Source organism: Balaenoptera physalus (assembly GCF_965194825.1).
Source record: "Balaenoptera physalus genome assembly, chromosome: 6".
NCBI classification, from domain to species: Eukaryota; Metazoa; Chordata; class Mammalia; order Artiodactyla; family Balaenopteridae; genus Balaenoptera; species Balaenoptera physalus.
The window spans coordinates 73,591,663-73,606,095 of NC_138885.1; positions in this window are offsets into that span (position 1 = coordinate 73,591,663).

Here is a 14,433-nt window from a genome sequence, read left to right on the forward strand (position 1 = left end):
GAATTTGGTTTATCTAATGCAAAACAGGAAAGAATGAAAAACAAAAATGTGTACAGTAAAGAGAAAATATAAAATAAGATAGAATTTTAAAAATCTCAATATAGAAACAAGTATAATAACTATAAATAAATTCAAATCTCCAGTAAAAAGCCAGAGACGATCAGATTAGATTTAAAAAGCAGTATCCAGCAATACCTTGTCAGAGTAATGCAAGATAAACTTATAAATTCTATGGTACTTTTTACAAACAGCAAATAGAAAGCATACCCTTTTCAATAACACCCAACACTCTACACTACAGAGGATTAAAGAATTTACAAGACCTCTTGAAGAAAATTGCAAAACTCAATCAAAAGACTTCAAAACTCAATAAAAAAATATAAAATTCTAAGTGAAAAGATACCCTGTGCTTGTGTAAAGGATGACTTAATATTATTAAGATGTCTTTTCTCCACAAATGTGTAAAAGCAATGCAATCACAATTAAAATCTACCCAGAATTTTTCGGAAGGATACAACATGTTTATTATAAAACCCAAATAACAGATTACAGATCAGTGAATAACTATGTTAACTTTTTAAAAAAATCTGCAAAACTGGGAAGAGAGGTTTGGCATCTAGCCTACCAACATTCAAACATACTAATAGTCTTAAAAGAGAGAACAGAAGCATAATCTTTATTTTTTTTTCTTTTCTTTCTTTTTTATACATCTTTATTGGAGTATAATTGCTTCACAATGCTGTGTTGGTTTCTGTTGTACAACAAAGTGAATCAGCCACATGCATACATATATACCCATACCCTCTCCCTCTTGAGCCTCCCTCCCACCCTCCCTAGCCCACCCTTCTAGGTCGTTGCAAAGAAGCATAATCTTTAAGTAAAAGCATATAAATTAATGGGTTTGAATGCACCAAAATAAGGATATTTGTTTAAAAAAAGAATATCCTAGACAAAGCTAATGAACAATGACACTATAGGAGAAGAACTCTACAACACCTAAAACTGACAAAGGAATGATATACAGTGGGGGTTAGGAGGAACTAAGACTTCAGGAAAATAAGAAAAAGAGAAGAAACCCAAACTTGATAAACACGCATTTAGGAAAGGGGGAAGCACAAATGTTAAATAATTATATGAAGAAATACTGAATTTCAATTTGTAATGAGACTAAAGTAAACAAATGGATCCCACTTTAAACCTTAAAAGACTGAAAAATATTAGAAAATGGACAAGGATATGGGGAAACAGAAACCACCATGGTTCAACTGGTGCTTCCTAGAGTAGTGTAGCTACTCTGGAGAGCAATGTGGCAGTTATTAGTAATGTTAAAGAAAAGTACACCCTACGCCCAGCAACACTTCTACTGGAATTTCCTCTCCAGAGAAATTCTCAACTAGGGTACATGCCAGAGTATGCATATTGCAGGGGGACTTGAGGGCATCTAGCCGTCCCTCACTGAGGGGAAATGGGCAGGGTAAAGGGGGTGGATGCGTACTATGGAATATTATTCAGGTTAGAAGTGTTAAGCTTCTTAAGATGTGCCCTAAGAACAAAGATGTATCTTGAAAACATAGTGTAGAAAAAAGTGAAAACCAAAATGGGATCTATGATGAAATTAACTTTATGTAAATTTAAAATATATGCAAAAATTTACTATATATTTTATATATTAAAATCATTGTCCATACAGGGGAGAGCAATTGAAGGATAATAACATGAGAAGAAATATGTTAACAAAACAAGAGAGGGGTCTTGTGGGACAGTGCTGATACCAGGCCATGAACTGAAAAGAACAACTCCACGCTCTTTAGCTGAGAAGGAAGGAAAGGGAAGAAGGAGGGAGGAAGAGAGAGAAAAGAAAAAGTAAAAATTTAAAAATACAGACCTTTAAATATCTATCATTTTCTAATTAAGTTAGTCCAGTTATTATCAATTTATAACATAACTTGTGCATAAATTTGTTTTCTCTCTTAAATCTATGGAGTTCCCAGAACATCCACGTTCTGCCATATGACAGTCATTCTACACTGTCCTGTTTTGATCCAAACAAGGGGGCAAAAACCTAACAGACTGCGGACATTTCCCTCCCAGGCCCCAGGACGCAGGGGCTGCCACTTACGTGAAGTCCAGCAACCTTGAAGCGAATGTGTTGAGAGTGCCCCAAACAATGAGCCTCTGGACTGATTGAAGTGGTAGAATCTCTGATCTTTGGGGGTATCACCGTACTTCTATCTTACTACTAAACAAGGCAGTAGTTTCCTAAAATATGCTTTTGTTCAAAACCTTAATTCTTAATTCCTTCATGAGACTATCTTTTTGGATTCCAGTAGTATAAAATGTCGCCAACACCCTTAAGATAATAAACTGTGTTCAATAATCATTATTTCAGGGAACGCTTTGATGATGGAGATTTTAGATTCCAAAGTAAGTGGTGTGACTTCATGAAGAGATTTCCAGTCTCAGACAAGAGCTAGTGTGGAGCATTTAAAATAAGGAATAGAGACAGGAAAATTCCAGAAAGCCAGGGAAATTTTTGAAAGTGATGGTAAGCAGGCAATAAGGTGAACATTGGCAGAAAGTGGTAAATGCAGTGAGAAGACAGGAAAAGATAAGCATTAGGAAATAATAACAACAACAAAAATAGAATAGGGAAATGGAAAACCAGTCAAATATTTACTTAGGTGAATGTTGTACTCATTCATCCAACATTTATTGATTGCCCACTCTGTGACTGTCTCTGTGGGAAAACAGCTGTGAATAAAACGTTACCTCAGAACTAACACTCTAAAGTGGAAGACAGGTTAAAAAATAATGAAGATACAATATGTTAAGCACTGTAATAAGGGTATAAAAATGCTGTGGGAAGACAATGGAGAGAGTAATTAATTCTTACCACAGGGATTAAGAAAAGATTCACAGGATGGCATTTGACCCCCAATCAAGAATAAAGAGCAAAGATTGTTTGAGGATAATCACTGAGTAAATAATATATTCTTGTAATTTATTAGTATTTTATACTTACCAAAGACTCCTTATTCTAGAATGATCTCTGCCTGTTATGAATATGAAAATTATTTTTAAAAAAACAATTCTTCTGGGCTAACACTTTGATTGTTTTGATGGAAGCACAGTTTTGAAAGATGACTTTCACAATATAATTCTTATCAAGGTGTTTGCCCAGATTTTCCCTAAATTGGCCTAAAAATCACTCACTTCTCTTTTATGAATTAAAAAATGTATTCTTTTCAAAAATAAGATTAGCTTTATTTGAATTTAACAACTCCTAGAGCATGACTCTGATCAATCCAGCATAATTTTAATTAATGCAATTTGCATATAAAATGAATAACACCATAGTATTATCTCAGTTTAGCTTTGAAGATAATAGAGTAATTTATCAAAATACTAAATGATAAAGAAGTTATCATATAGGTTAATGCCTAGCCCAGTGCTTGGCAGGCCATAAATGTTTACTGATTAAATAAGTAAACTATAATATATCAACATGAACAAGTTAATCATTTTAAATGAATTTACTAAATTAATTGAGAATGAGATTGGTCAAACTACTTACTGAAATGAATTGGCCATTTGTCTGAGTAACTCAAATATCTAGTCAGATCCTGTAGTCAAAACAATTTTCCACATAGATGAAGATTTAGTCTCCATCTCCATGTAGAAAATAAGCACTGACAATAATGAACATTAATGGAGTCTTCAGTGCAGGAAGAAGGAAAGGTCAAATCCTTTCTAAAAAACAGCAGTCTTTGGTTCTCTAGTCCTCATCGGTTCTTTACTGGTTTAAAAACTATTGAATTTACGTCATCCAACTTAGATGTAAATAACAGTAGTAGGCAATATGCTGAATTTTCCCCATGATAAGAGAAAAACAAAAGAAAAATACACAAGAGTTCTTGGGAAAACAAAACTAACACAGAACAGAAAGTATAATATATGAGGATGATGAAAGATGCTAGCATATCTCTTTGTATAATTCAATGCCTGTTTTCATTACAAAAGAAGATATTATGACAAATTCAGAACTCCCTTTGAAATCAAAACCTAAATGCTTCAACCGGAACTTAAAAATTTGTTGTTCCAAGTTCCTTTTAGAGACAGAAAATTGAGTCCTCTAAGCTGTCATTTGTTTCCAAATTGTATTTCAGTTTCCCAGAAGACAAAGGAAAAAGGAAAAAAAAAGCCATTTTGCAGAAACCATGGCATTTTGAATAGTTTGATTTTGCTGTTGTTTACAATGAAAGATTGTTTAAAAGATAACACAAGTATGGAGAGGAGACCGAGAACTGAAAGTCACCTGTCTTAATACTATCCTCATATAAGATAGTTCCTTCAGAACGCAGAAATATAACATAACAATATACATGTTTGGTGACAGGGACCATAGTTCCTTCTGAACTTTAGTAATAGAGGTTTGTTTCATCAGTGATTTCAAAACTGTCTGAATGTTTTGAAATTTTAGAAATAGATTTATAACAAATATTTACATATATATTTTGTTTGATCATGGTACTCAAGGGTTGGAGAAGGAGGGAGTGGAATTTTATTCTTTGTTCTGACGAGAATCAGATACACGACCCACACAAAGCAGGTCAGTCAAATTTCCACGGTGCCGTATTAGCTGCTTTCCCATAGATGCAGGTTAAGGACTGTAAGGCTCTTGGTGCAAGCAACAGAACCAACTGGCTGTCAGGAGTGAAAAGGGAATTATTAGAAAAATATGAAGTCTGCAAATTGGAGGGACTTGTTCTGGACAATGTGTGAGACCCAAAGGGATATTCTGGAAGTTAGGCAGCATGGATTTTCTGGCCAAGATACTAACACTGCACACAACAATTGGACACGCATTGCTACAGCTCACCACACCTTCATTCAAAGCTCTAGAATGCTTAGTTCTGTCTGCCAAGAGGTGGGGAGAGAGAGGAATTTTCCCATTCAGGCTCCATAACAGAAGTGGGGCACCAGATCCCACTGATACTACACCCAATTACAGTCTTCCTAAAAAGAAAGGCAGATATTAGATGCCAAACAGAAACAAAAAGAAAGTAAGAGAAAAATATTTATGGCATTCCTGTTCCCTCTTGTTCTCTAAAAGATATAAAAGATGAAGACAAGAGCAAGGGATAGAAAAGCTTCCTCTTTTAGGCTCACCTGATTACGTTCTGAGCCCTGGACCGTGTGTGCATTTTAAAGGCTAATTTAAATGACTGCAATGCGTTGGAATGTCTTAGATGAAGGACAGTTTTCAAAATATCATTTCAGTCAACTGGAATTTCAATGAAACCTCAAACATAATCTATTTATACACATTTTATAAATGACATGACACTAAACTGCTGGTTAAAATGTGAAAGAAGTGATAAACTAACAGATGTTCTGTTAACATGGTATCTATATTTTTGGAAAGGTACAGAATGACTTTAAGAACGATACCTCACTTAGGGAAAATCGTAGTCATTGAAATAAATCTCTGAGTTGTAGACAGAGATGGCAACATGAAGAGGTTAAAATCGCAGCCCAAATACATTATAATAAATAACATAGCCGTCAAAATTGCTTTATGACAGGTAAAATAAAACAAAAATCTAGTACAGCTAGAGTCCTTTGGAATTAAACAAAAAGGAAGTCAACCCATAGAAATAATTTTTTTTTTTCTAATCGCTCCTGAAAAGTGCTTTAGATGCCTGAGTTTGAAAATCTCAGCCCAGAATATAAAATCTATGTCCAAATCCATTTTTCACATGGGAACCAAAGTGAACTTTCTAAAACACAAATTGGATCATGTACTTCCCCTTTCTTAAACCTTCCAGTGTCTTCTTATGTGACTTAGAACATAATTCAAACAGCACACCAGAACCTGCAGTCCTCTCTGCCTTCTGCCTCTGAAACCTCACCTCCAGCCAATTCTCCCCTTTGTTTTCTGTCTCCTGGACTCACTGATATTTCAAGTTCTTGAGCAAGCCCAAGCTCTTTCCCACCTCAGGATCTTTGCACACCCTGTTTTCTTTGCTTAGAATGTCCTTGCTCTTCCCTTCCTTCCCTTCTCATGGCTAGTTACTTCTCAACCATCAAATCTCAGCCTACATGAGTACTCCCCCCTCAATATTTAGCAAAATGTAAAACCTTTATTTATTTAATGTCTATCACCCTCACCACAGGACTATATACATCTTGAGGGTAGTGGACAGGTCTTTCCCTCCCTGCACATTTCATAGTATCTGGCATGTAGCAAGTAGTCCATTAATATTGGTTGTACAAATTAATGTTTTGAATAAATATTTTACTCTATCATTTTCAACTTTTCAAAAAGGTCAGGTATATTTTATATGAAATATTTTGTTTCATGATTCATATGAATTCTTTTTCAGCAGATGAGGTAAAAGTATAAATTATCAAGTTCACTAAGGCAAACTAATTGGCTACAGTTTCAGAGTAAGGAGATACCCTGTAATTAAGACAGAACTCTTAATGACCCAGTATCTAAGAGTGGAGCCCAGGGAGACAGGCTGATTGGGTTGGAATCCAGGCTGACCTATGTATTAGCTGTAGGACCCTAAAAAAGTTAGTTTCTGAAACTCAACTTTCTCATCTGAAAAATGGGAAAAATAATCCGCTCATTGGGTTGGGGTGAGAATTAAATAAGACACCATAAAGGAAGCATTTGAAATAACACCTGACATATTGTGAGCAATTATTGTTATTACCCAAGTAAAACCTCCAAGTTCAGTGGACCTTAGTACATTGAAAATTGCAACATTCTTCATAATCATTGACCCTTCCTAGTTACTTGCCAGTTGCCGTAAGTGATGAAGATCATTTTAGAGTTTGTGTTATGCTATCTTTCTAACCTCATGCCAAAAAAGCTCTGGTTATATGGGGCTTCATCAGTTACTTCGGAGTATCTGCCTTAGCCAGCTATTCTGATCTGTTTCCAACTTTAACATATTTTGGTTATTTGAAATGTTGGTGTCAACATTTTTAAAAAGAAATCGAACCTGATCTGCACCTGGCATTATTTATAACTCCAAATCATTTCAATCTTATCCAACTTCAAACCCCCATCTGTAAAAAGTGCTGGCAAGCAGAGAAAAAATATATGAAACTATTACTTGTTATAATATGGTTTCTCTTCCCCCAATCTCTTATCCCCATAACTCATGGAATAATTTTGAAGTTATGTGGAACATAGTATCAGTCTAATAATCACCTACTCACTGTCATCAAATGGTTTTCAGGAAAGAACAATACTTGTATAATAACAAAAAAATGAAGGAAAACAGATTTAAAGATGCTTTTTTTAAGAAAAATGAAATGGCTCATTACCTGAACTCATAGCAGATGATCATGGTCATTAAAGACATATATAGAACAACATGTGCTTATTAAAAACCCCTTGTAATCCTTGTCAGTCAGAGTTCTATAATTATTGCACCTTCCTTTCAAACACTCTGGAGCCCTCCTCCAGCTTATATTTAGTCTTATTCTATATACTCAATTGTTTCTACCAGGAATTTATGAGCAATATTGTTAAACAAAACACTGTTAACCAGTGTCCTTAGACTTGAAAAATATCTATACATAATTTTTACTTGTGTGTAGGGAAAGAAAATTGTAGAATCATAAAATACAGACTTCAATGGGGCTTGAAAATATTCTAGCTCAGCCTTCTAGAGACTTTTGTACAAAGCACTCACAACTTACATCACTCACTCTATTTGTATACATCTTTGCTAATGGAATTGTTTGGATTTAATTAGGTTCAAATGTGCCTTCCTGAAACTTTTGGATCTGCCCCAGAGAGCTTCACAGAATACATCTAATCCTTTTCCTACATGGCATTCCATAAAAATGAGAAGATAGCAATTGTATCACCCCTCCCCTGAAAAATAATTTAGTCAGTTTCTGAAATATTGAATTTATTATCTTCACAAAGAAGTTGGACTCAGTCTACACCCCTAAGTTTCCAGTTTTCATTTCCAGGGTCTGAAGATCGTCAGGTCTTTTTGTTAGTGAGTGGTTCATTCATAATTAAGAGTTTATTCTTGGCCTCTCCCTTAGGAAATGGAGTTACAGAAATCAAATCTATTTGGGCTAATTTTGTTCCTCCTTTATTTTCAGAATTCAATAATATTAGACCCTGTATTGGGTTAAATGGTGGTCCCCCAAAAGATTGGTACTCATCCTAACCCCTGACACCTGTGAATGTGTCTCCTTTGGAAAAGGGGGTTTTGCAGATGTAATTAAGTTAAGGATCTTGAGTTGAGAGCAGCCAAAATTTAGAGTGGGCCCTAAATCTAATGATCAGTGTCCTTATAAGGGACACACAGAGGAGAGACACATGGAGAGAAGAGAAGACACAGAGGATGCCATGAGAAGACAGGGGCAGAAATTAGAGAGAGGCAGCCACAAGCCAAGGAAAGCCTGGAGCCACCAGAACCTGGAAGAGGCAAGAAAGATTTCTCTCCTAAAACCCTCAGAGGGAATGTAATTTTATTTCAGACTTCTGGACTCCAGAACTGTGAGAGAGTAAATTTCTGTTGTTGTAACCCACCCAGTTTGTGGTAATTTATTATGGCAAACCTAGGAAACTGATACAGAGTTCTCTCTCATTCTGCATTTCCAAATCTGTAAAACAGAGCAGCTACTAAGGGATAGCCTGTTCTCCTTTTGTCTCAGAATAACGTTACCTCACCTTTCCTTGGTTTTCATTTAAGATTGATTTATTTGTCATTTTTAATCACATTTTTAATGCTTACTATGGGGAAAGATCCAAGAGATACCCTTGGATTCAAGATGCTGACTAAAGAAAGCTCAGATGAATCTGGAAAATCAAAGTTTACATGCTCTTGTGTCATAAGATGATAAACATGCATGAGCTGAAGATATCATGAGAACCCCAAAATTAAAATAGGGATAAATGTCACATTGGAGGTTCATTTTTTCCATCTCTCTTGATTATGCGCTTGCCACTAATCATGAAAAGTGGGTTGTTAGAAGAGGAAATTGTGAAATTGTGCAAAAGAGAAAAAAAATGTGTACCAATTGATGCAAACACACACAATTTTACATACAATTTTATGGATCCACCATTGACCACACAAGAGTCAGTAGCCCTGTATTAGTTTGCTAGGGCTGTCATAACAAAGTCCTACAAACTGGGTGGCTTAAATAACAGAAATTTATTTTCTCCAAGTCTGGAAACTAGAAGTCCAAGATCAAAGTGTCAGCAGGATTAATTCCTTTGAAAGCTGTGAGGGAGAAACTATTCCATGCCTCTCCCCTAGCTTCTAGTGGTTTGCTGACGATCATTTGGCATTTCTTGGCATGTAGAAGCATCACCCAATCTCTTCCTTCATCTTCACATGGCGTTTTTCTTATATGCTGTCTCTCTCCAAATTTCCCCTTTTTATGACACCAGTCATAATGGATTAGAGGCCCACCTACTTCACTAAGACCTCATCTTAACTAATTACTTCTGCAATGCCCCTATTTCCAAATAAGGTCACATTCTGAAATACTAGGGGTTAGAACTTTAACATATGAATTTAAGGGGGGGGACGCAATTTAATCCATAATAACCCCCCAAATTAATTACCCTTGAGGTATGTACTACATGTTCAGAATTGTGCCCATTGTCATGTAAAGTAGAAAGAATTGTGTCATGATCTCTACTCTCAGAGAATCTCCCTGAATGGGCATGTGAAACAATGACTGAAAAAAATAAGATTATTTACTACGTGTGACATGAAGACAAATACTGTTATGATTCCACTTATATCAGGTATCTAGTCAAATTTATATAAATAGAAAGTAGAATGGTGGTTCCCAGGACTGGAGGTGGGTATGGGTAGTAAAAAGGGAAGCTGTTTTATTGTTTAATGGATATAGAGTTTCAGTTTTGCAAGGTGAAAAAGCTCTGGAGATCTGTTTCACAGCGATGTAAATATATTTAACACTACTGAACTGTACACTTAAAAATGGTTAAGATGATAAATTTTATGTTATATATTTTCCACAACAATAAAAAATAAAATAACTGAAGCAAAAAACTGAGTAGATGGGTGCATGAACAAATGAGATTCTGAAGTATGAAGAAAAAGTAGTGAGAGTGACAAAAAATAAGATTTCGTGAAAGTCATGAAAGAGAAGAAAAGATTGAGGAAATATTAAAGGCCAGAGACAACTGAGGAGAAATCACTCCCAACTTCAAGGGAGATTCTGGATTAGAAAAAGGACATTAGTGAAAAGCTGGTAAATATAATTAATTAATTAATTTTTAAAAATAAAAATAAAATTTAGTTTAGTTAATAATATTGTCCCAAAGTTCTATTCCTGTTCTTGATAATTGTACTATGGTAAGGTCAGATTAGTTAACATTAGAGGAAAGGGGGATTAGAGTTATAAGTTCCTCCTTTGACCTATTTTTGCACTTTTTTTGTGAGTCTAAAATGTGTTCATAATTTTTTAAAAATAGCCTTCCAGCACAGTATAAACTGCTGTGTTCAAATTCGTTTAATTGTGTTCAAATCCTTACTAGCTGTGTAAATTTGAGAAAGTTACTTAACCTCTATGGTATCATATTCCTTATATGTAAGCTGGGAATACTATAGGCATATACTTCCCTTGGTTGTTATGAAGATTAAATGAGTTAATATTCGTAAAGTGACTGGCACATAACAAATACTATAAAAGTGATAGATAAAAAATAAATTATTGCTAAAATGATGTGTTGACTAGTTAAGAGTGTAATTAAATAGACTTGCAATTGGTTAATAAAACATCCAGGGTCTCTGAGAGAAAGCAAGGAGAAACAAGTCATTGAGAAGAGGCTCGGCTTTGGACAACATAAAGGATACTTTTTCCACTGAGGCTGGAGGAAATATTATGGGATGGGTATATACTAACGTTTATCATTGAAAATAAGTCAAAGGACTTTCCTACCTAAAAGATGCTTTATAATTTATAAAATAGAAAGGAGGATTCTTGACTAAATATGAGATGGCAGAAGGAGTTAGAGCAGTTGGCCTGTGTGCATTTGTAGTTGGGGATGGAGGAACCTTCTGGGGAAGGAAAAAAATTAGGAGATCCGTGTAGACATGTTGATAGTTGAACACCCTGTAAATAGACTGATGATATTTGCTAGAAGGAGAGCCCTTATCTTTGGAGTTCTTTTAACAGGATGTTCCTATTTTAGGATTGCTCATGATAAACAGACCTAGGTCATAAGGATTTATGGTGCATGGCTCTCTGGAAACTGCCGCACAAGCTAAGTGACTATTTGGGGTCCAAAATGGAGATATTTCATAAGCTAAATACTCCCGCTTTATAAAGTAATAACCCATGAGCATTTCTTAGAGACCTCATCTATTACTCTGGACCACTCAGTGCATGGCTAATGTGGGAATGATGGACCATGAGAGCTTTGTAAGGTGTCTTAGACCTCTCCAGGCTTCCCCTGTGCCTCTTGATTGCTTGTATTCTTGAATGTTTTTAGTAAAGCTTGATACTGGAGAAGATCTCTCATTTACGTGAGCCAATTTGATAGTCAAATTCTTTAGGTTAGCTCAGTGACTAGGAAATAATGGAGCAGGAGGTATAAGGAAAAAAATTTGGAACAGAGAAGGGAGGTGACAAAGGACACGTAGCTAAAGTGCTCAAGACCCAGCTGGACTAGAGACAATGAATGTGTAGTGTCACCAGTCCTTGTGGACATGTGATCTCTCCAGTAGTGCCCGACGACCCGAATATAGGAACAGAGAAGGTGGATGATTCATCTAATGGAATCAGAGAGAGAGAGAGAGAGAGAGGTTGAAGTGAGGTGTTAGGAGGTAAAGTTTGAATATGGAAGGGAGTGGAAGCGTAAGAGCTGTATGGGGTGGGCTACGCAGCAACTAGACCTGAATTTGAATCACTGTCTGCCCCCTTCCCTTAAGCCTCAATTTCCTCATGTGTGAAGTGGGATAATAATTCCTACTTCATAAGCTTGCCATATGGTTTATGTGAGATAATGGGGTAAAGCACTTAGGACAATATAAGTACACAGTAAATTGTAATTTTTATTGAATAAGTTGGTTGAAAGAAAATGGAGAGGTCAAGGAGATCAAAGCTCTGATGAAGTTAAGACGTGCTTGGCAGGAACATAACTGAGAGGATTGAAAGAATCTGAAGTTGCTCAGAGAATGGAGTGTTAGAGTTTACGATTTCAAGGATGGAACAGTCCCAGGGAATAAAAAGGTGCAGAATGGGGACCCAGGGTTCCATGGGCAGGTAACATGCATGAGTACAGTGGTCACTGACGTTCGTGGAAGCCCAGAACTGTGAGGCTTCTGGGACAGGTCCCAAAAGAGTCCGTTTCAACATTTTTGCTTTTCACTAATGTGAGCATCATGCAGCTACAACTTAACTCCACCTTATATCAGTAAATTCTTAAATAACACTCTGAAATTTGTGTTGAAAATAGATTGATTTGGTTTTTATTATTTCCTATGTAATGAAAACGCTGGTGAGGACAGTTGTGCCTCTCTTATCCTGTTAAGCTCAGTGCATCTGGTTGTGCTGTTTCCCCATGAACAGCACGTTACCTGAGGTCCATGAAGCAATGAGGCAAGAAACACTATGTGTGTAATGGCAGTTTTCATTTAAATTATATTATAAACAACATTCCATTTGGCTAATTTACAAGATCAAAGCATAATTATTCTAGCATAGTTTCTAAAGAACAAATTAGTTCAAATCACTAACAGATTTGCTGAAATTGGTTATGTAATATAGTACTTTAGCAGAATAAATGATTTAAACTAACATAACTTGTTGAGGTTAATAGTAACAAACTTGAGAATAATTCATAGACAAGGTTAGAAATATACTAACATTAATGTTAATGACATTAACATGATTCTTCTGTATTTTAGTGATGTAACTAGTCCAGAAAACACATAGTAAGCAACAACAAAAAATTAGAACCTCCAATAGCGACCAATGCTGTTGAATATAATTATAAGAAATTATAAATTGGCAGGTAAAACTCTAATCCTAAATATTATATCCATGTGATATCCCTGTAATTTGTTTTAAGTGTAGATTAGGATTCTATTCAGAAGAATAATTTTATTTCTATTTTGAGTTTACAAAAATGTTACGTTATATTTACAAATAAATATTTTTTCAATTTAGTCTATTCTACAAAATACCAAGCATTCAAATATTTAGGGACATTGGTATGACTGATTTTTTGGTATAATATAATAGTAAAGTATAATAGAGTGTATACATAAACATAGTAATATAATACTACTACAGTTTTATGTTTTATAAAATTTTAGTTGGTGGATTTTGCCATAAGTTTTCATCAGAATGGTTTCTTCTTTCCAAGTGAAAAAAGGAATGGTTTGACAGCTATTTCTACTATCATTGTAGACCAGTAGCCAAATCCATTCTAAAGTTACAGTGAAGATAAGATTTCTGGTGTTTAAATCCGTCAAAAGAGTAATATACTGTTGTATAACATTCATCTTAAAGGTTTAAATGCACTTTATCTTCTTTTCTTGCTTCTTTTCTCACATCTGCGCCTTTAATGCAAGATTTGGCCAAGTTCCTATTCTCTGGCCTCTTCTATTTTCTCTCCTTTAAAATAAATTATTGCAATCAAAATAATGCATGCTTATTACAGCTACTCAAATACTACCAAGAAGTGTGGTGGTAAACAACAGTATCCCTCTACTTTTCTACCAATCCCACTTCTATTCCTCAGAAACAACTCTTAACAATTTCAATTTTAATAACTAAATAGTACGCTTCCATATACTTCAGTTTATTGATTTGATGACTCGATACTATCTATTGATTCAGCACTATGAATTTTGAGATTTAGCGTATTTATACTTTCTCTTTTTCCCACCTCTGCTTCCTTCTCCCAATGTTAATAGTTAGATCATTATCTTTAATACTCCCATTGCTTACATTTATCACATTAAGTAATATCCTTAAACTTCTGTCTCTTGTTCTATTAATTTTAGGCAGGATCCCTTAACTCTCCACTTAAAAAATTAAGATATTTGGCTTCATACCCTTCCTTCCACTTTTCTTCCATCTCCGTATCCCTTCCACATCCCACCTTCTACCACTTACCTATTTTTGTGTTTTCAAGGCTGTTAACATTCACCTTCTTTCATGCAACCACAGCCCAACTTTCTATTCTTTTCCAGAGATTAACTCTAAAGGTAGTGACCCAGAAACAGCATTTACATTATCATTATTATATAAATATAAATGTTGTTCAAAGTTGGACCAAGTACTATACTAAAATCGTATTACTTTTTTCTGTAGTTCTAAAGTTACAACCTCCAGGGACACTCAAAGGAGATTGTGGTGGCTTTGTAATGTCAATGTGTAATGTGATCAGCTAGGCTGAACTAC